This window comes from Falco punctatus (assembly GCF_963210335.1).
Source record: "Falco punctatus genome assembly, chromosome: 4".
In the NCBI taxonomy this organism is placed as follows: Eukaryota; Metazoa; Chordata; class Aves; order Falconiformes; family Falconidae; genus Falco; species Falco punctatus.
This window is the reverse complement of record NC_137583.1, coordinates 36,981,712-37,003,108: the sequence shown is the minus strand read 5'-3', so window position 1 is coordinate 37,003,108 and position 21,397 is coordinate 36,981,712. Positions and strand designations below refer to the sequence as shown.

General features: G+C 48.9%; 1 protein-coding gene across 4 annotated transcripts in view; it reads left to right on the top strand.

Annotated features, from left to right (window-relative positions):
• The window catches only part of LOC308062023 (UPF0488 protein C8orf33 homolog), a 31,059-nt gene extending 9,879 nt beyond the window's left edge, over positions 1–21,180 (top strand). For all 4 annotated transcript variants that reach the window (XM_080382856.1, XM_080382854.1, XM_080382855.1 and 1 more), the window contains exons 7-8: positions 17,782–17,832; positions 18,514–21,180. The gene's annotated coding sequence lies outside the window, so the exon portion shown is untranslated. The remainder of the gene's footprint in view (positions 1–17,781; positions 17,833–18,513) is intronic.
• The last annotated feature ends 217 nt before the right edge of the window (positions 21,181–21,397 follow it).

Genomic DNA, 21,397 nt, shown 5'->3' with positions numbered 1-21,397 from the left:
AGGCTTATAAAGACTTCCAGACTGAACCAGACTTAGAGCTCCTGGCCGAGGTCGTGAATCCTGTTGAAATGCATAGGCTGTGAGCTTGGATGGGGAAGAAGTGGGGGGAAAGTGTCGCTATTTCGATGCATAATACTTTCCTATTTTTGCACTGTAGGTTTTAACATTAAGCAGTCATTCAGAGACAGCTCTATGTGACATGAGTTGTACATACCTTACTTGTGTAAGCTGTCATTGTTGGCATTAACAACTGTGCATGTGTCTGAACGTAAATTATTCTTTCCTATATTAACAGAAATAGGTGTCATTTCTTCAAGAAATTATTGCGCAGCTCTTCAGCTGTTATAAATCTCCCACTTTTCCCACATCCAGCAGCGTTTTGCCAGTTTACCCAGCTAAGGATCTGACTCAGTAGGGTTCAGGAGCTCTGTGTACACTATCTAGTGGTGAACGCATGGTATTGAGCCGTGGGAAATACCTAATTTTTCTGCTGTGCACAGTGATCATGCACAGCGTACTCTGTAGACATGAAAATCATTACTGGCAACCTGCAAAATTCTCTTTGCCTTGGCCAAGGCCCTTTTTTAGGGGATGGCACAAGATGCATGCCTTTATATTTTTATCGTTATCCTCATTGCAATACATCAGATTTTGCCCTTGAGATGACAGAGTTTCATGGCAGCTATGCGAGGCTGTGTTACTTTATGCTAGCAGCTGTTTATATTCTTCATTCTTGAGACACGTATCTTGCAGCGCCAATGCCCCGCTCTGTCACTGAGCACGTTCTGGGTCCAGGTGAGAGCTCCAGTATGAAGCCTTCGGCTTAGAGGGGGGAGCCAGACCTTGATGCCAATAATTGTGCCCTGCCAAAGAGTCAAGAGGCAGGTTTCTTAGCAATGAAGGCACTACTGTAAACAGCTTTTTCAGCGAGCCAGGACACTATCACTTCTTAAGTCTTCAGGAGCTGCCTGGAAGAATCAGTGCACCCAGTTGAAAGCAGAGGGGCAAATACACAAGATGTGAGAATGTCGTGCAAAGTACATGGGCAGAAAGAGTAATTCAAGTGGTTGTTTACTTAGGGTATATTCCATTTACTGAAGAAGGTGCTATTTTATTAAATCAGTTAGAGATCAAAAAATAGCAATGATTTTTCGTTATGGAAATGGATCACGTTGCAAAATAACAGTGTTAGCTTATTTTTCTACTATGGTTAAAGGTGACTGTTTGCAGAATACAAATTGGGGAGACAGGGTGCTGTGGTAATTATTTTTGTACAGTTTAATATAAAGCTAGTTACCTTCAGTGAATATTCACTTGCTCAGAAAAAGGGAGTATGCTTTTTTTCATAGACTTGATGGAGCAGATGATCCTTCTTTGGACAGTTGAAAACTTTAATATAAGCTCCTTTGATACATGGAATGAACAATAATCATTCAGAAGCAAAGCAGCAGAAATAATCTTTTGATTTTCCTCATTTTGTGTTTTGGGAGCGGTGAGAAAGCAGTGAGAAAGAAGTCGCCACCTAAACAAACCTAAAAAAGCACTTGCCAAAAGTTGTTCAGCCGCTGAAGTGAAATCGGGAACTTCAGCTTTGCTTGGAATGGTAATAGTGCCAGAACTGTTGGGGGGCAGGGGGGGTGTTTATGGCAAAGGCTAAGTGTTGGGATAGTTTCAGGAGCTGTATTTGAGCATGATTACCTGGGCACATGGCCTGATGCAGATGGAGTCAGCTCAGAACATGATTTAGGTACCAACAACGAGCATGAGAGCATGTGGGTGTGTACGAAGGCTTTCGGGTCTCTTCCAGATCAAGGAGGGACATTGATGCTTTTGTTCAGGGAGGGGCTAACCTTCTTTTCCTTCTTTGGAGAATTTTCTCTCTCTCTCAGTGTGAATGTAGGTTGTTGGGATGTGCCAAGTTAGGATCTCTGGAAAACGAAATCCTCAGCATCGTCTAGCAGAGGTAGGATGGCTTGCAGCAAAAGCTTCTTGAGTAAGTGTGCCAGTCTTCTCAACCAGCCACATCCAGGATCTCTGCTTGCTTTTCCTACCCAGCTCTGAAAAAGCCTGCAGCTCAGATGGCGCTACTGTGTAGAGAGAAGGGATCTAAAACCTGTTATGGTGGAGAAAGAGAAAACGCCACCAAGCTGGAGCCCTGGGCAAGGACATTCAGGAGCAATATCTGGAAAATCGGAGTAATGTAACCAGTGCTGGCAAGAGGCAATACTAGTTGCAGATTTCTCAGGGGGCATTTGACTTATTAAATTTACTTTGGCCATACTTGGTCAGCTATCAATGTAGATACCTTCAATTATCCAGTTTCCACTGGAGGAAGCTGTTTTGTCTTGCAAACAGAATGTTCAGAAGGAGCTAGGGGTTTTTGTTATTCATTGCACTCATCTAAGCCCTTGCCTAGTAGGGCAGAATCCATATTTTCTTATGAGTTTCTATTTGTTGCTACACATTAAATTATTAAATTATTTAAAAAATCATTTATAGCTTTCCCCTTATTTCCCACCGACCCTGTTCTCATGGAAACTGAGCAGTCCACTCATTACAGCCAAAACAGGAGCAAATGAATGGATTCAGAAGTGCAGGAGGGTAAGATGGGTAAAGGCAGTAGGTGTGACAGAGCAGTAAGCAGGTTATTTGGGAAAAATGTACTCAGAGGGTTTCCTGCTTCATTAAACTTAGTCAGAGCAGGGTTATTTTCAGAAGCAACAAAAAATGAATGGTGGCAGATGGCAGAGAGGCGTGGGCCTCCTACACGCTGGAAAAATAGTTTGCCAGCCAGTCTGTGGTGCATACCATGGGTGGTAGAGCACATGTGCCTGTTGGGACAAGGCAGAAGTTGGAAGTCTTTATCATAGCCATGCCTTTGGAAAGCCCACAGTGCCAGCTCCGAGCCACACGGTGTGGGAAAAGCCAGTGCCATGCCCCAGCTCACAGAGAGCTGAGAGTTGTTTCCAAAGGTGCTTGGCTGAGTACTGGTGTGTGCCCCGTGACAGCAAGCGTTCCAGTTCAGGACTGTGTCAGAGATGTCTGTCATCAGCAGCTGTGTGAGGTACCTGCTGGGTAAATTCATGGTAACTTGCCCGACTCCGATAGACCCGTGTTTCTCTGTGCTGTGTTTGCACAGGTCAGGAGGTTCAGCACCCCAGTGCTTCTGCTGGAAGGGCTTCCCATAGTCAGTCATCACCAGTGCTGTCCTTACCCTGGATATCTTTTGAGTCGTACCCATGGAAATACTTGTGATGACGTGTCGGTGCTTATACAGCTGTGATTCCCGTGAGCATGGCACAAATAGGCAGAGCTACAAGGAAAAATCATTATTATTCATCCACACAGGGTTGACTTCTGTGGTGTAGTACCGGGCCTCCTCACTGCTCCAGGTCTGGCAAGAGTGGCAGGCTCTCCGCAGTGCATTCCTGGTGGATTTTCGATGGGTTTAATAATACTGCAAGAGGCTCTACTCCTTGCGTCCTCCACCTGATCCAGCCTGCTGCTTCAGCCTGAAAACTATGTAGATGGCTAACGCAGCCATATGGTTAAATGTCTTTGTGGATCTCGTGCTGCAGTGATAGACACCTTAAATGACATTACCTAAGATAATACTGTTAGGACGTGTTTCTGTAATCCTCTCAAGACCTGCCATCATGCTGCTTTTTAGGTCTGTGTTGCAGTTGTTGTTTTTCAAGCACAGAGGTCTGTGGGCAGAGAGGGTGTCTGTCATTACACCTGTGGAGCTTATATGCCTGAAAGCTTCTCTGCTTTGCTTTCTTTCTTTCTTTTCCCCAGCTACACCATTTGTTCTGAGAAAAGATCATCTGTCTGCCACGTTTGTGCTGCAGGGTGCCTCTGACCTATATAGCCCCTCGTTAGAATCACAGAGTAGATGAGGTTGGAAAGGATGCCTGGAGATCAGCTAGTCCAGCCCTCTGCTCGCAGCACAACCAGCTAGACCAGGACTATGTCCAGTCAGATTTTTTAATATCTCTGTCTAGATACTTGGATGTCCTCTAACACGGTTGAATTTGAGCATTTGTACAGGAAAACCAAAATGCTGTTTCTTTTGAACTCTCCGCTTCTGTCCAGGTCCTCCGTCTCTGTATTGCATCGAGGTATTTCCCAGCCTCTGAACTCTCTAGCACACACTGGGACACCAGAAAAGTAATTTAGGTAGATATCAGCATGTGTGTCTGAAAACTGAAGTTTCATGTTTGTGCTTCAGCCCTGACTTTTAATCCAGGTGTATTCCAAGCAGTTTGTGAAATGCGGTGAACTTCTAAGTTTCACTTTTAAGGTAAGGAGATGGTCCTGCGCTAATTCCAGCAAGATGATCAAAGGTTCAATAGGTTTCAAGCCTATCATCAATAACAAGCATTTATTCATAGGTACAGAATTTCCTTCTTGAATCACTTCTCTTACCTCAGCAGCTGGCGAGTTAAGTAACAGCTATATTTGTAGTCTAGAAGATTAGGATTTTTTTAACTTGCAAGATTTAACTTCTAGTTGGCTGAACAGTTAACTGTGGCATAGCCTTCACGTGATCCACAAGCTCTGTAACAATTCAGCGTGATCTGGCAGTTTGTGATGTGAGCCGGCACTCAGCAATGTAGATGTGTGTGTGGATCCACGCCATCCGTTAGGCGAGAAGGGTTGGTGCAGACTGAAGAGGAGAAGAACATGCGTTTAGTCATTGGTGCTTTGTTAGACAGCATGTAGGAGTTTTTTGTGGACTTGCTGTTCAGGAGTTGATAGAATATTCAGAGAATAAGTGAGTCAGTATTGTTATCCTGTACACATGCCCATTTATAGGCTTGTTGAATTTATTTCCCATTTCAGCAGGGGATGTAAGATTCAGGTTAAAGCAGATAAAAGGAAGGGTATAAGATGAAAAATTAGTAGGAATATTAGAATGGCAAAGGATGGATATTTACAATCCTCCATGGACCTTTGCTCTCAGAAGACTGCCCAGACTCAAAGTTTCCAAGAGCTCTTCCCTTGGGTTTTATTTATTCAAGGATGTTGTGCAAATAAATTTCAGCCTTTGGGTTATTCATAAGCTGACTGTACTGCATACGTTGCTCATTTGGTATCACCATTGTGCTTTGTGATGAGACGTTTTTAATCATGTGGCACTTGCTCATAAGGCTGAGTGAGTCAAGGTGAAGAAGGAGGGCATATCAGCTCAAGCATGTATTTGGTTCTTTGGGGAAAAGAGTAGAAAGAGTTGATGTTAATTTTGGGGAAAACTAATGAAGAGTCCATTGGAAGAATCTTGCCAGCTGCCAGGGCTTCTTTCCTGGCTGTTTGAATTGGGCAGTGTTGGTGAGAGCAGGTGCCACATCTCCTGCAACTGACCTGGTGCTGAGCCTTAGTCTAAAGTTTTGCCACCTGCTTATTGCAGCCATTGTCACTACCCGTTTACTCTTTCCTGGATATGGTTAGGAAGGTCATAGTATCTGTGTCATACATGCCATGTCAAATCTGGGGATCATTTCAGTTCTTCCATCTTTGACTCTGGTTGTTAAACGCCACTTTGTTTGTAGTGGGCTTTGCAGACCTTCAAAAGACACAGTCAAAATAGGAGCAGCAGAGGAAAAGGACCATAAACAAACAAGCAACTCCTTAATATAAGCAAAATCAGCATAGCTTCAGCTTCATAGCTAGCCGTGCCTACCAGCGCTGCCTCGCTGGTCCTCGTGTCATATATCAGTTTGTCCTCCAAGCTGTGCTCTACAGTGGCAGCGCCCCAGCCTTTGATAAATGGGGAACTGTTTAACTGAGAGAAATTTTTTATCAGTGTGTTCTCTGCACTCAAAGCATTACTGGATCTGGAGCTGTACCCCTGCTAACCTCTGAAGGTGAGCAGAAGTGACCTCAGGCATATGCACGCTACCTGACTGCAGACATTTAACTGAAGTGCTCTGGGAGAGAGTTGTGGTTTGGAGCATTGAAGGTAGGAGCACGGTAAAATGCCTGAAATAACCCCAGTTAATGGTCTGATTAACAATACACCACCTCCATTCCATTAGCTTGCCCCTAGCCTGCACCACTCTGACGTGCCATGACATTGCCACTGGAAAAGAGAGCTGGGAGCACGGACCTGCAGCTCAGGGATGACAGAGTCTTCAACAGTGCCGTGCCTGCGAGTGCGTGTAAGAGGTTGAGCCTAAAGCTTTGACTTGTCTGACTCGAGACATAAGTGGGAGGAGAATTCCTGTGCCCAAACTTAGGCACCTACAAGTAAGGTGTCTAAACCCTGAGCTAATTGACCACGGCTCTGTCTGTAGTCAAGGGAGAGAAACGGACATCCTCCGAGGCTGACTCATTTTGTGCATCACCAGCTCCATTTAGATGGATTGCCCAAGCTGGGCAGTGAGCCCCATCCCTCTTTATGGCAGAGCATCGTGTGGTTTGGAGAGATCTGAGCTGGTCGTGCAGACAGGTGGTGTGGCTCTGTTGGAATGGTGCTCCGCTCACGCTAGTTAGCTAGTTAGTTTTCCTTAGCAATTATTTTAAATCACTAGATTTTAGGTTCCTCCGTAATTTCCAGGTCACCATTTTAAAATTCCTTTTGCTCATTTCCTAGGTTCTACAGACTCTCATGAAAGTGGAAAAAATGCCCAATATATCTGGTATTGGTATGACCCACAGGCTAACAAAGGAGTAGGAGTCTTCCCGTTAAGTTCAGGGTCTTGGGGACAGACACATGTTCTGGAAAGAATTCATCCCATTTGATCCCAGTTAAACAAATTAACAAAGAGATTAACAAATGTATACATTAACCTTACAACAAAATGTCTGTTATTTGGTTAGGGTAGTTCTTGTGATTATTCTGTGGCTTAAAGGCAGCAGAGCAGTGGATCTTCAATGTCTTATGCCAAGTTTTTCCTGTAAACCGACAATCGTACAAAGAGAAACCTTCTGAGGGAAGGAGTTACAAGAGCTAATGTCCTTGTCGCTGATTCCAGAAGGACATACTTTTTTTCTATTTTTTTTGTTGTTTCTTCTTTGTATATAAACACATATTTACATCATCATAAGGTGATTAACTATTGCAGCTTGATGAATTCCTCTTTATCAGTGAGCTTTCTACAACGGCAATCCAGAGAACGTTAGTTGAAATTACCCTGACGTGAACTTCATTAGGCTGTATTAACACAGTTGGTTCAGGCAGATCCTTAGTTCTGAAGGAATCTTTCTCAAAGCTGATCATGCCTGAAAACACACTTGAGCAGATGCCTGAATATTTCAGGAAATTTTACGTAGACAGCAGGTAGTCTTCAAATGGATGCCTTAAATATGAGCTTTTCCATAGTGACTGAACACTTGCATCTGATTTTCCAGTGGCTTCTGTGACATCTTTTTTTATCCGGTGCAGTTGTTAGTAAACACGTGTTCTTATCTCAGTTTGGTGCCTGCCAGAGTCTTGGCACAAGCTGCGGAGTGAGCTGTTGCTGGCCATGCCATGCCTGTTCTGTAGACACACAGGGTTCTGTTCTCTGATGCTGTTGATCTTTTGTGCTTTTAAGCAAACACCAAATTCGATTTAGTTTCAGAAAGCATGAATCTAAATTTTGAATGTGTCTTGGGGAAAGTCAGATGAAGAGAATATAGTAAACTCTGTAAAACCTGAAGGTTCACACCTTCAGCGAGTGGGAATGACTGTGCGCTAGCTCTCTTTCCCCGCAAAAATGCGGGTTCACCAACAAAATTGCCGAGTGTAAGATTTAAAGCAGAGCAGCACTCAGAGTGCATTTCTGCCAAAAAATGACCTGGGAATGAAATATATTGATTGCTTTCTAAAGGTTTTATAGGAGCTGGGGCTATGAGAGACTCTTACACACTTTTGTCCCTGAATCCCTGAAACCAAAAGGGCAGCTAATTGCCCTGCATGTCCTTAGGTTAAAGAAATATAAAAAATTTGTCACCTTGTGTATGTCACGTCTTGGTTTTGGATTGAAAAGACTTATCAGTGTCCCCTTAGAAACTGGGATAGTTGAGAAGTAGGCTATTTCATAGGCAGGACGTGGCAGGTGTGCTGAATATTTAGCCTTTGGAGTCCTGCCCAGCGGGAAGAGTTTCCCGAGTCCCAGCAAACGTGTAAGGTGAGCTCGCAGATAAACCAAGACAGCCATTTGTTTCATCTTGCCTTGCTTCTGGCAAACCAGATTTCAAGGTCTTCTGGCCACCAGAAGGGAATCCAGCGTGGTCACTAGCTATCCGAATCTCAGTAACAAGCAATGATAGCAGCGTTCGGAGTGACAGCTTTACTGCTGATCATGTATCTGTCCTCAGGTCTGAGACAGCTGAAGGGCTTTGTGGAAAGTGCTGGTGCGTTACAGAGGTGCTCTGGAAGAGAGCATGGGCCTACAGCCAGGTGTAGAGCCAAGCTGGGTTAAACCCTTTGAGGAGCCATTATAAGCCTAAAGGTAATGTCCTAGACACGGTAATGACTTCCTTCCCCCAGCGGGCCGAAGGTTGAGACTGGTGCCGTGGGACTGACCTGGCAGGATTTGGAAGGTGATGGTAAGGCAATAATATTTAATATTTAGCTCTTTTTAGATTCCTGGTCTTTGGTGAGTAAGGTGGTATTATGAGCGGTGGGTTAGTAGTTGTGGGTGGTCCCTCACTTCTCCAGTTCAGCCTGAGTAAGTCTTACTGGAGGCTGTGTTTTGCAGAGCACTTGGAGGCAGCCCTCGAGGTCAGGGTCGCAAACAGAACAGCCTGTGCTCTTTCCAGATAAACGCTGAAGGGTCGTTCAGTCATGAGCAAGCACAGGCACGCAGGTCGCTCACAGGCCGTCTACAAAGGCTCTGAATGCCAGGGAGGTGGGTTGCAGAGGCGTCGTGCTCCCGGGAGGCACGACCTTAGCCTGCCTTCTGAAAATGAAGCCAGTTTTCCCAGACCTAAGAAAGACTTAAGGGCAGGGTAGTATGGGGCTGGAAGAGCAGAAGGAATAAAGGCTCCTCAACACCTTTTAGCTCTTCAAAGATCAGATGAGGAAGGCAAATGACCAGGGCTTAATGAAAGCTTGTGTGTGGAGGCAAAGATGAGAACTGCCAATTAATACGTTGAGGTTGTGGAGTGAGTCTAAGTGTCTTGGTGTAGACATCCAAGAGATGATGCCTTGGCAGAGACACCAAGATAAAATATCAATGTAAAAGTAGTAGGTGGAAATCAAAAGACTCTTGATTTGGCTCTGGAATGAAGAGAAACATGCAAGAGTAGAGAAGGTGATTGCTGGCACTGAGGCTTCCAGGAGGAACTGGAAGAAAATAATTGAAGGCAATGTGAGTATACAGAAGAGTTAGAGGACTGTGAGGAACAGAATTGGGTAGTAAGCTGGAAAAGCAGATGAAAATGAAACGTGAACAAGAGTGTTCCTGAGAGAGAATGAAAGAGGAGGTATTTTGGGAAAGCAAGACAGAGAGGACCAGAGTTTATGGACTGACAGACTATCAATACTGGCTCCATCAGGGATAGAAGAGAGGAGTCACAAGATGAATTTGAGGAATCAATGGGACAACAGGGATGGAAGGAGGAGATCAGGGGTAGCCAGTTGAACTTCCCCGGGCTGAGCAAAGAGGGTTGAAGGCCATCTCTGTAAAGGACATCTGGGACAGGGAGCTGTTAAGTCCAGAGAACTTGCTGAATGGAGAGAGCAGGGCAAGCCCCAGGTGACGGGGGAACAGTGGGAAATGACCGGGAAGAAACTCAGTGAGGAGCATCACAAAGATGTGGTGAACAGTTCTGTAGGTTTTGATAGAAATTCCCAGCGGAGTTGCAGGAGCTATCATGTGGATGCTTTTAGCCCACTGCAAGTATGGAGATTGGGTGTTATCTTAAATCAACTCTCAAGGTATTTCTAAGCCACTTTTGCTTTCTGATCAGGGTGTGCCCTGGCTCAGCTGATCAGTAGAGTGCTCGGATGCAGTAAGTTGATCTCATCTAGCAAGTCTAAGGAAGGATGGAGGAAAACCGCCACTTGCACTTGGCTGTGTCCAGCGGCACTGGCGCATCCAGGGGTGCCACTTCTTGGCAGGTGGCCTTTTGGATTTAGGAAGCACAAGTTCATGAGAGCTGGGGTAGCTATAGGTACATAACTCCTACTTTGTTATACCCTGCTGAGTGCAAGGGAGGTGTTAATCCTGCGTGTGCTCACCTGACAGCAGGTATGGCTGTGGTTCTCCTTTAAACTGTTTGCACCAGGGGGAGCGGGCCATTTTGAGTTCGACACCACCAGCGTGTCAGACCCTCTGCTCCGCTCTTCCCGACTGCTCTTGTTCGACTTCTGGCTTCACCAGCAGTGTTCCCAGAAAACCCACAGCTCTTGCTTGGAAAGGCCTTGGAAAACCTGTCTGTTGTTTGAAACCCGTCATTGCTGGAGTGTCGCCCTCGCATGCCGCTGCCACCTGCCCTCTCCAAATGGCATTCCTGCAGCGCACAGCCTCCCAGTCGGAGCCAGGGGTCTTGGGCTCCTGCTCCCGAAGGCGGGTTGCTACAGTATATGGACTGCCTGACCCGGGCCGTGTTGAGTTACAGTCAGGCCCCCGCAGGAATGCAGGACCATGCCAGTGTGACCTGTTCAGATATCCCAACAGAGCAGGAGTCACTGGCAGTCTTTAAACCACAGAGGTCAAGTTAATGTCACAGCGCACCTTTGCCAGAAGGAAGGCTTCTGAAATGCAGCCTGGGGAGCTAATTTGAGACATTTTTCCCATCTGTTCTGAATTTTTCCATTCCTTTTGTTCGGTTGTTCCCTCTCACCGATCAGCTGTAACCTACTAGAAGAACATCAGGTCTTGGCTGCTGGAGGGCAGTAGTGAAACCCAGATGAGCCAACCTTTCCACTGGGTGGCTCGGATGGTCTCTTTGGATTGTTTAAAGCTCTTGGATGGGTGATGAAGTTCAAAGACACCTCTGGAGGGCAGGCAGTGCTTAGCAAAGAGCCCACCTAGCCAGGCCACAGCAAGTCCTGCCCTCAGGGAGGTCTGCACATTGAACAGGAGTTTTCTCAGCTCAAAGGTCAGGTCCTGTTCAGCTGCTCGGGCTTGTCATTTGAGTAAGAAACACAAATCCTTGCAGCAGCTCACATCCAAGGAAACCTAGTAAGCCACAGCTGTGCTTGGAGACAAAAGAAGCAGATTGACGCCTCTGAGTTCAGAGAGGTTCTCGCTGGGAGTGACCCCAAGGGGGTACCTGCTCCCGGGAAGCTCATAGAAATGCAAACCAGCTGTTAGCAGCATCAGCACCCAGGCAGCTGGACTCGCAGCCCATTCAGTATAATCCACAGGCTAGGAAAACAGTCTAAAACAACCTTAACATGAAATGCTAGCAGGGGAACTCAGAAGTCACTTGTGTCCCCAGTTTTGTAGCTCTGGTGCACGGTTCCGTCGACAGAGTGCAGGACCTACCTGCGGTCACTGAGAGTGAGCAAAGCCGGGGGTGGGCTGGCTCCAGCCAGTGGACCTGCAAACTGCTCCCAACTGCTTGCATCTCCCTTGCTCCTACACAGCTCTACTCAAGTCCTATTCATTTAGGGCATAAGCAGGGTAAGTACAGAAGACGCAAGACGTGGTGGAAAGCTCAGAAGAGATTTTGTAATCAATTAAAATAGGGTTTCTGCACTGCTTTCAGCTTCTTTCTACCCAAGGCCTGAGACTTTCCGAGCTGGATCCTGGGGTGAGCAGGGAAAGGACAGTGAACGCACCAAACTCATGGGAGAGGAGTCACAGGGAGACGCTGCCGACAGCAGAGGGCACAAACGACAACAGCAGCACGTACTTGATGTGCACAGGACTAAAAGTGATAGCTTGCACTTGAATGAAATAATCAGTTTTGTTACTTTCTCCTTATGCCTGTAAAACAAGGGGTTCTTCTGTATTTTTTAAAGCTTCTTAATTTTTTTACTCTCTGAATTTTATTTTTTTCTTAATATTTAAAAACAAATGCCACTTGGATTCTGTTGTGTGATTTCCTTTGTTATCCTAAATAACAAAGGACCAAATGCTCCAGCACCTGTGGGATCAATGTAGTCAGTGTTTCCACTGATAAACTCTGTGAACCCCTAAGGAAACTCATAGCATCATTTCACTCCATTTAATTTCCTAATTCATCTTTTTCTACATGCACTATCGTTGCTGAGTCGATAGATTGGAAAATTACGTATGATATTTTGAGATATTTGCGTGCATCATTCAGCTGGAATTAGGAAAGCCTTGTCTGGCATTACAGGTCCAAGGGAGCAGAGCGAGCGCATTCCTGGGTCCTTTCTTCTGGTGCAGGAGGGTGAGATCCAGCTCCTGAAGACCTGGACGTGTCTGCGGGCAGTCCTGATGGGTGCAGCTGCAGGGGGATAGCAAGTGTGTGATGGGGTTTGCAGTGCCAATGGCTGTGTACCATTAGCGTTTAAACCTTTTGTATATGCCAATCTCTGGTATTTGCTTACTCTAAATGTATCAGTCATAATAACTTCAAGCATTTGCAGGTTTGGGGGCAGCATTTTTTTCGTCGTTTCTCTGTGTGCACGTCAGTCACGTTAGCAGTGTTTTTCAGAAGGCTGAACAGCAGCTGTTCTTGCTCTTTTTCCCAAACTGTGGAGCAAACTGCGCTAATTTGTGGTGATCTGAATGTTGCTTTTTTAAGAAAACAAACAAACAACAAAACCCCGAGAAGAAGGACTTAGCTGTTCAGATGGTTGCATAGCAGCATAACTGAAGGACTTGCACTGGATGGGATGGACACCGCTTTGCTGGGTGGAGTGGCTGAAGACAGCAGGTGCTGGTGTTGAGAGCAGGATGGCAGCAGTTCTGTCCCCATGGTGTTCATGGTGTTAATCCCAGCGATAACCAGGAAAGCCCCAGCACTTCCTATTCCTCTCTCAGAGCAAAAGGGCAGGTCAAGGGGGCACCCACCTGAGGTTGTCACTCTTTTTGTTTGTTTTGTTTTGTTTCTGAACAGGAGAAAACCACTCCTCCTGGAAGCACTGAGAATATTGTGGAAGAGATTGGTGAGTTGGGCCAAACTGTGAGATTACGGCTAGAGAAATCTCCTCCTGTGCAGACGTTTGCTTTTGCCACTTTAACCAGGAGTGATGGGGAAAACACTCCTGGCTTTGCTATCTCATGCATGAATATCTCTACACCCAGCCAAATATTCAAGTTCCTTCTTAGTTAGCACCCAGAGTCCAGCTGTGAGCACTGTGTGTTATCTGCCAGGCATGTGGGCATTTCCCTGCAGCTTGTTTTTGAAGGAAAGCAAACTTACAGGGAAACCAAGCCAAGAGCTGTCTTTGGGCATTGGTTCCGTGAGGGTATGGGCCCAGAGACTGTTCTCCTAAACACTGTGGCTATGCCTACAGAGCCCTGAAAATAGGGTCGGTCAGCAGAAGATGCTCCCGCTGGCCTAGCAGATAATCCTGGGGAAGCATGGCTCTGCGCCCAGCGTGCTCTGGAGGATGCTCTCCGGCTGCGCCTGAGGTCACATACAAAAGGTAAAGAGTATGGTCCTTGCCCTGACCCACCACCACCAGGGACTCCGAAGGCAGCCGATGGGAGTGAAGATCTGGATACTCTTGGTCTCGCTTTCCCTTTCCTCCCAGCAGTGTCCCCCTGGCCAGCCCGCTCCATGGGCTCCGACTCGAGTTGCGCTCTGGTGCCGTGCTCTGCCTGGCTGCGGAGCCCAGCGCTGAAACCCTGCCTGAAGCTTTTCCCTCTCCGCCTGATTTGCAAATATGTCATTGGCTTCAAAGTCAGATTTTGTGTTTGCCCCTTACAAACTGACCCCTCTGCCCCGTGAAGGCAGTGAGCCTGGGAGGTGTGTTGTTAGCGGACAGAGCCGGTTAAATAAATGAGAGTTTAATGGTTAAACGGGCGAGAGTGAAGGCGGGCCGTGCCCATCCCAGCCCTTCCACAGCCAGTGGGTTTCAAAACTGCCCTCCACAAAACATCACTAGCAATTACCCTTGATGGCAGCTTTTGGAAACTTATTGCTTCTATCCACACCCCTAACGAGCATTTTTGACCAAAAAAGAAATCATAAAATCCATGCTTTGTTTCACAAGAAATCTTCTGTTGCCCAAATTTGATTTGACCAGCTCTACAGCCACTTAGTATTGTGTGTGCTGAAGGGAAGGAAGCCCTCCTGATTTTAGTTTCCTCTGGTTTACCATGTGCAGGTGAAGCTGCTTTACCCACTTCCTCATTCTGCAGTCCCTGCAGATTTATGTTTGGAAACCACAACTTATTTATAAACCTCCTTATTATGCTAAATACGCACACAAATCTTACATAATAAGTATGTGTACTGGTTCACAATAGACCATGCGACACCAAGCACAAGGCCAGGCTTTCAGCTGCACCAGCTGGCAAGGAAGAGGCTGAACAGCAATGAGCTGATGGTGGTTCTCCAAACGGGGAGTGATTTTGGGTTTGGCCATTCGGCTCTTCTGGGCTGTCTGAACCTATGTGAGACATGCAGCAGGTGATGTGCTTCCTAGGAAAACAGGACGGGTGGCTTCAGGCATTGAAAGAGAATGCACTACCTTTATGTGATGCCAGGTCAGCCTTGTTGGCCAGCATGGAGGAGAAGGAGGCCAGAAGGATGTCCGTGAAGTCATTTGGAGACCATTGTTTCTGTGTGCACGCAAGGGCTGTGGCTGTGCTGGGAGCCAGTGCCTGCCTGGTACTGGTTGTGCAGGGCCAGGTATGACCCGGGTTGAGAGGTCCCTCTTGAGTCCTGGAGAACACAGAAGCAATGATCTCCTGCACCACGCAGCAGTTGTCATCTTCAGGATGTCACCGTGCTGGGTTTCCAAACGCACCACCCAAAAAAAGGCACCAAATTAAAAAAGTTTAATTGAGCTTGAGACGACAAAGGCCTGTTGAGCTGAGGAAAGCGAGAGGGCTGCAGGACAGGTTTCCTGGGCCATCACATGAGATCCAGTCTCAGGGGTGCCATCCCTGACCGCCCACCGCGCTCAGCCCCCACCGGCAGCTATGACCAGGCAGTCTCCTGCAGGGCTTGCTGACAGCTGCCAGGAGCTTATCTACAGAGCTGTATCTTTCTTTGTCCTGCTTCCAGAGCAAGCGGTTCAGGAGACGGTAGACACAGATCTGTATGTGAGAAGAAGACAGCACCCGACTGCTTCCAGGAGATACCGTGAGGGCTACCGGTAAAGACAGTTCTCCATGGGCATCTTGTTTTGGCTGTAGCTCTCCTTGCCTCTTTCTTCTTTTCCTGCTCTTCTGGACTCTCTTTCTGCTAAGCTCAACCATGTCCTTACTGGGGTGGGGTGAGAGAACAACTATTGGCAGCTCCTCACGGCACTGGTGGCTCCCTGTGGGAGGTGTGTGGTGGCCCTGGGGCAGGAGTGGGCTGGGGATGGGTCAGGTTGTGAAGCGGGGAGATGTGGAGGAACACGACACAGTTCTGGGATACTTTCCCCTGTCAATGTGGGGCAGGAGCTCTGGCCATGTGAGCCAAGAGCTGAGGAAGAGGTGGCACCATGTTCTTCCTTGGCATCAGCCAGTGAGGAGAGTGTCTCATGAGCGGCCTGAATTGGCTGGCATGTCAGCAAAAGCCCTGCTTGGCTTCCACCATTCACCCAGTGTGTGTTGCGTGTCTGGGGGATGGGACAGTGTCTTGACTTGGGAACGTCTGAGGAACTGGAGAGGCCTTTCCCAGCACGGGGTGCCTGGGTGGCAGCTGAGCCCTTGACAGAGCCCAGAGCCTGGCCAGCGTCCTGGTGGGCTGTATGGCCATGCCAGGTGGGACCTGGAGGCAACACCGCAGCCTGGGCTTGCGTTGTCTGAGCTGTCCTCAGTCACCATGCGGGGACGCTGGGGGCCGCACCTTTGAGGCACAGGGGAAAGGGTTTATATTGGTTGCTGAGCCACTGCTGCAGGTGGGGACCTCAGAATAAGCCATGCTGATGGACGAGAGCTGAACAGCCGTGTTACAGCGGGCTGAGTCCAGCTCTGAGGTTTGCCGTGACCTAAATGACAGGAAAGGGAGAAATGGCACCTATGGAAATTCAGTGTGGGCTCCTACAGCCAGGCTGTCCATCTTCTAGCCGCTTGAGGCACAGGAGGAGAGCAAGAGGGATATGGGCTTTATTAAAAAAAAAAAAAAAAAGAAGAAAAAAGAAAAAAAAAAGAAGAAAAAAAGGAAAAAAAAAAAGAAAAAAAAGAAAAGAAAAGGAGTGGCTTTCTTTTTATGTTATTCAGCCATTGAAAGCACCTGCTTGTGATTTTATTTCTTTTCCCTTTCAGTGGTCAATGCTTAGAGTAGTCCTATAATCTGTGGCTTGGGGGAGCTTGGTTTTGCACCTTGTAGTAGTGCTCTTTGTCAGGCATAATGCACAGTGTATGGACGAATGTATGTGCGTATATAGATTGTATGTATGTATTTACATAGAATATCCTCTGCCCAGCTCCACCTTCTTCAGCACACATTAAGCACTTGTGCTGGTTTCATGAAATTAAGCATGGTTGAAGACAGTTGACATATGCACGCTTACTGTTAGGTATTCCCTATAGGGGCATTTGTGATGCATTAGCTGTATACAATCTATAAGGTCATGCAGAGCGTACATTGTCTGTGTGGTGTGTGTATGTAATGACATGGTTTAACCTTGCTTTGGCTCTGCAGGGTAGGTCATGCCAAATGCTCTGTCATGGCAATTTAGAGCTGACCGAGGGTCCCTAAGCATCAGGTTATATCGGCAGCTGAAATAACCTTCCTTAGACAGGCAAAGCATCTGCTGGTTTATAATTAGAGCCTTTTCCTCAGCAGCTGCAGCAGTGCAGAGTCAGTTTCAGAGGAAGATGGGGAGCAGGGAGGAGGGATGTTCATGCCTCGTAGGTGTGGGACCCTGGTTAATCATGTCAGCCACCGTCCACCGTGTCATGGGGAAGGCAGCTTGGTGGGACCCACTTCCCCAGAGCGTTGCTGCTGGCAAAGCCATGTCCTGGTCACAGGGCTGGGTCTCAGCAGGGAGCAAGGGCTTGGCCCTGTCATTCCATGTGGAGATGCTCAGCTGGTGTCCAGGACAAGGGAGATGGTCAGGCAGCTTCCCCTTTTTGCCTTGAGGACATAATTGAGAAGGGAAGTGGATTCAGAGAGTCCATCTCCCAGGACCTGATGAGCAGGGAAAAAGATGCCCTTTTCTGTCAGGGTTGCATGTAGCTGAAAGCAAGGACTTCTCGTGCTTCCCGGTGTCAAGAGTTACATGCATGTTTCATTCCCCTTTTAAGTATATGCAAACATTCAAGCACTCACTGGACAAACAGTGTCAGCTTTTCATAGCTGGGATGCTCCTCAAGAGTGGGCACCAGGCCCCTGCATGCTGGAAGGGCCTTTGACAACCTGATCTGCTGTGCCTGCTGGTTTGCTCATCTGTACTTTGTCACAGCTCATTCTGGTGTAAAGCCCAGCTTGGGGCACTGAAGTCATGTGGGCTTTGCACGAGCACAAAGAAGATGAGCATTTGGGCTGCAGCTGTAAGTGTGTAAAGAGCTCCGCAACTGAGCTGACCAGTGCTGCTCCGCTCTCACCAGTGACCTTGGTCGGAACTGCTGCGCCCGCAGCCCGTGAGCAGCATCAGCAGGACCCATCTGCAAGCACTGGGCTGAGAACCACTGCTGTACCCTGGTGAAAGTGTCCTTCCCTCCAAGGGTGCTGCCGCTGTTTAGTTTCTCCTCTTGCTTCAAGATGCGGTTGTCGTCCCCCCACTGACTGCCTGCGTGTTTCAGCTTTGTTCTTTTCTTGCAGGCCTGAAAGAGCCGTTCAGCCTGAGACCGATACTACTTAGAGCAGTAGCTGGTAAGTGTCCCCCCCATCACTCGCCACCCATTTTATATAGCTCCATCAGGCTGAAAGGTTTAGGTGGCCACAGCTCACGACACCAACCTACAGGCAGTATGTGTGGCTGTCCTGTCTATCCACCGGGGCTGTGGATCAAGAAATTGCAAAGCACAAAGGCTGGACTGATGTCCTGAACCTCAGGTTGTGCTTTGTATTGCACCAGAAGTCCTGGTGGGCTGGGAGTCCCATTGCATGTCTCCTTCTGCCTGGCCCATCCCTGCCTGGATGCTGCCAGAGGGGAGGACTGAGGGTTGAAGCCATCTGCCTGCATTGCCACACCACCGCAGGTTCCTGCCGCAGCCTTGTGTTTCTGTGGTTTCCAGGGGTATGATCTGTTCACCAGTTTGAGACTCTCTCCGCACTGCCCAGACACGGCCAGGACCTCTGCAAGAAATGCAGAGCGGGCAGAAGTGTTGCCTGAGAGCCACTTGAACCAGCAATCGAGAAATGGTCTTTGCCACCATTATTGTCATCTGCCTTGAAGTGAAGCTGGCCCTGAGCAGATGCTTGCCTTCCGACCAGGGCATGGCCTGTCAGTGCTTACTCCTGCTCCTCCTCCTCACAGAGCCTCTAGTCTACATCCCACTCCTGTGATCTTCAGCCAGGTCTCATTCCCTTTTCCTTTCTGTTCCCCAACAGCTCCAGCTTCCACAGTGTGTGGCGGCAGCTTGCAGAACTAGTGTCATCGCAGCCTTCCCGGAGGAGATCTGGAGTGAACCAAGGGGTTTGGTGGGGTGGGATGGGATCAGGGGATCTTTAGGGGCATACCTGGGTGAGGGGAATGCTTGATGTTGCAGGTCTGTTGTGGCTAAGGCAAGAAGCTTTCCCTGTGTTGAGGCCAGGCCAGGTACATTTGCTGTTTCTTGAGAATAAGTACCCCAACTTGTTTGTACAGCTGCAGTCTTCATCTAACCAGACATCCGCTGGCTGAAGACAGGCTGCTTCACAGCAAGCCCTTCCCTGCTCCTCTCAGCAGCCATAGCTTCCCACCAAGCTGGTGGCCCTGGTCAGCACCACACGGCACTGAGAGAAAAGGCAATGCCTAAAAAGAGAAGGCAGCACCTCAAGAAACAGCAGCCTGTCTGACCTGGCCAGCCTCCCTGAGCACATCAGCGCAGTAGCTGCCCCACGCAGAATCCAGAGCTGTCCCACGACCTGAGGACTGCTGGCATTTACAGCTGGCAGGTGCCTGGCTTGACCCTTCTGACTCAGGGGAGACAGGGTTTGTAGAAACACCAGTGGAACCAGGGGGCTGGACGTGCAGCCCACTATCGAGGGCCAGCCCAACGCTGTCACCTGTGGCTTCAGTTCGTGTCAGTGAATTGAGAGCAAAACCAGAGAGTCCGGGGGCTGAGCACTGCTGCACATCCTTCTTTAGAGCTTTTTTGCCCTATTCAGTGGCTTTTCAGAGCCTGCTCGCACATGACAGCACCTGGAAGCCAGAGGAGTTGGATGTGGCTGGTGACACTGGGAGGCAGTGGGCAGAAGAGGCTCAGAGGAGGAGAAGAGCCAATACAGCTGGTAGAAATGTGCAGGGCTGCCGATCCATCCCATCTAGCCTGCTAACCCCTGCTCAGCCCCGTCGCGTGGCTTTTTCAGTCCCGTTTTTTGCGATGTAAGGGCTGTCCCCTAAGCACTCCAGCTTCGTCAGCCTGGATCTGCAGTGTCTGGGATCCTCGGGCTTTTTGTCTTTGTGCCGTGACCTGAAGGAGGGAGGAGACACTCCTCCAGGATAGACTTGGAGGCAGTAGTCTCTGCTTTGACCTCTAGATCTCCTTGGCTTTTCTAGGCTGAGTTGCAAGTCCTGGGGAGAGCCTTACCCTTAGCACAGGTGGGTGGGAGGTGAGAAACCCCCGCCACGGCTGGGCTGGCACACTGCCAGTGAAACATCCCTGCTGCTGGGCTGGCAGAAAGGTGCACAAAGGAGCAGTTTCTAACTGCTCCACACCCACCATCCTTTCACTAGGACACGTGCCAGTGAGACCCCATGGGAAGCACAGCATCCACTAATGTAGCCTGCTGAGAAAAGAAAAACAAAACAACTCTCAGCAGATCTCTCAATTCATGACCTTTATAGGCAGCAACTGGGGAAGGAAGAAAGTTGAAGTGGATGAATAGTAAGCATTTCCTCAGGATTTCATCTAAAGTGGATGCAGGTGAGAAGCATAAAGATGCTGAAAATAGCCTTCAGGCAGACAATAACCGCTCACCCTCGAGAGATGCCAGGACAGGAGCTCCTGGAGAGCGGGGGGGGGGGCGGTTCAGCAGGAAGGATGGGTAAGGGCCACACTCTTACGTAGGGCAGCAGATCCCCCTGGAGGGACAGCATCCCCCAGAACCGGGCTGATGGGCTTGGGAGCATCACCTGGGTCCCCTGGGACAGGATCGGTCATGCTTTTTTATTCATTGTGTTCTCTCGTGCCAGCGCCAGCGGCTGTCAGGGTCATCCCCTGTGTGTGGTGCTGTCCTTCTGGGCAGGATACCGGTGGTGTCCAAAGCCACCCACCAGCCCTCTGCAGAAGAGGAAGGGGAGAGGGGGAGGCTGCAGCTCATCTAACACTGCCCCTGCCATCTCCCCAGGCCCTTACATCTGACCCTAGGGGTGGGGAGCACCTCCTGGCTGGGTGCCGTAAAACCCTACCTGATGGGTACATCCCCGTCCATGCAGCAGTAAATGCCTGGTGTCTTTCAGCCTGCAAGGGACAGGTCAGCAGCTCCAAAAGCACTTTGTTAGAGGCAGCAAGAAGGTCTCCAGGTTCGGGAGGGCAGCATGTGTTAGACTTGCTTTGCAGCCGCAGCCTTAGAGGCAGTGCTCGCTAGTTGAGAAGTATCACCGCAACGTAGAGTAGCGATAAAAATGGCAAGGTCCTGTTAACTGCAGGGTGGGAGCTCAGAGACGTCTCTGTCATGACAGCAGAGCACATACGTGGGGAGTGCTGCTCCCTGCGCAGGCTCGGACCACGCCAGGTCCTTTGCCCACACCGCCCAGGGATGTCAGTGCCTGCGCAGACACATGCTGGTGACTGCCGTGGGTGCTGGCTGGGGCACAGCCCAGGATCTCACCAGCAGCATGGGTGCAGGCAGAGCCTGGCAGGCAGCACGACAGCGTTGGCCAAGGGGCTTTTGGTACAGCCCTGCTCTGCGAGGCTGAGTAATGCTTCTGGGATGCTGGGACAGCTGCCAAGTCGGCCTGCGGCAATGGGTGCGTGTGTCTGCGTGTGCAGCAGAATCAGCTTGTTTGCTGTACAAACCATTTGGAGTAAAACTAATAAACACTGAGCTCTCCAGGCCTGCATCAGTCAGCAAGCTGAGCCTCATTGCACGTCTCTTCACCTCCCCGCGCACTGTCCCTGCTCCACACACCCAGTGGCAGCCCAGCCATGGCCACCCAACCAGCAGGACAGGGCACACACGACCACGGCTGACCATCTGGGTGTGGGTGTGGTGGCTCCCGCTGACCATCCAGACGCGATGCCCATGGCCACGGGAAGCCCTCCACACCCCTGGGTGCTGCAGCACAGCG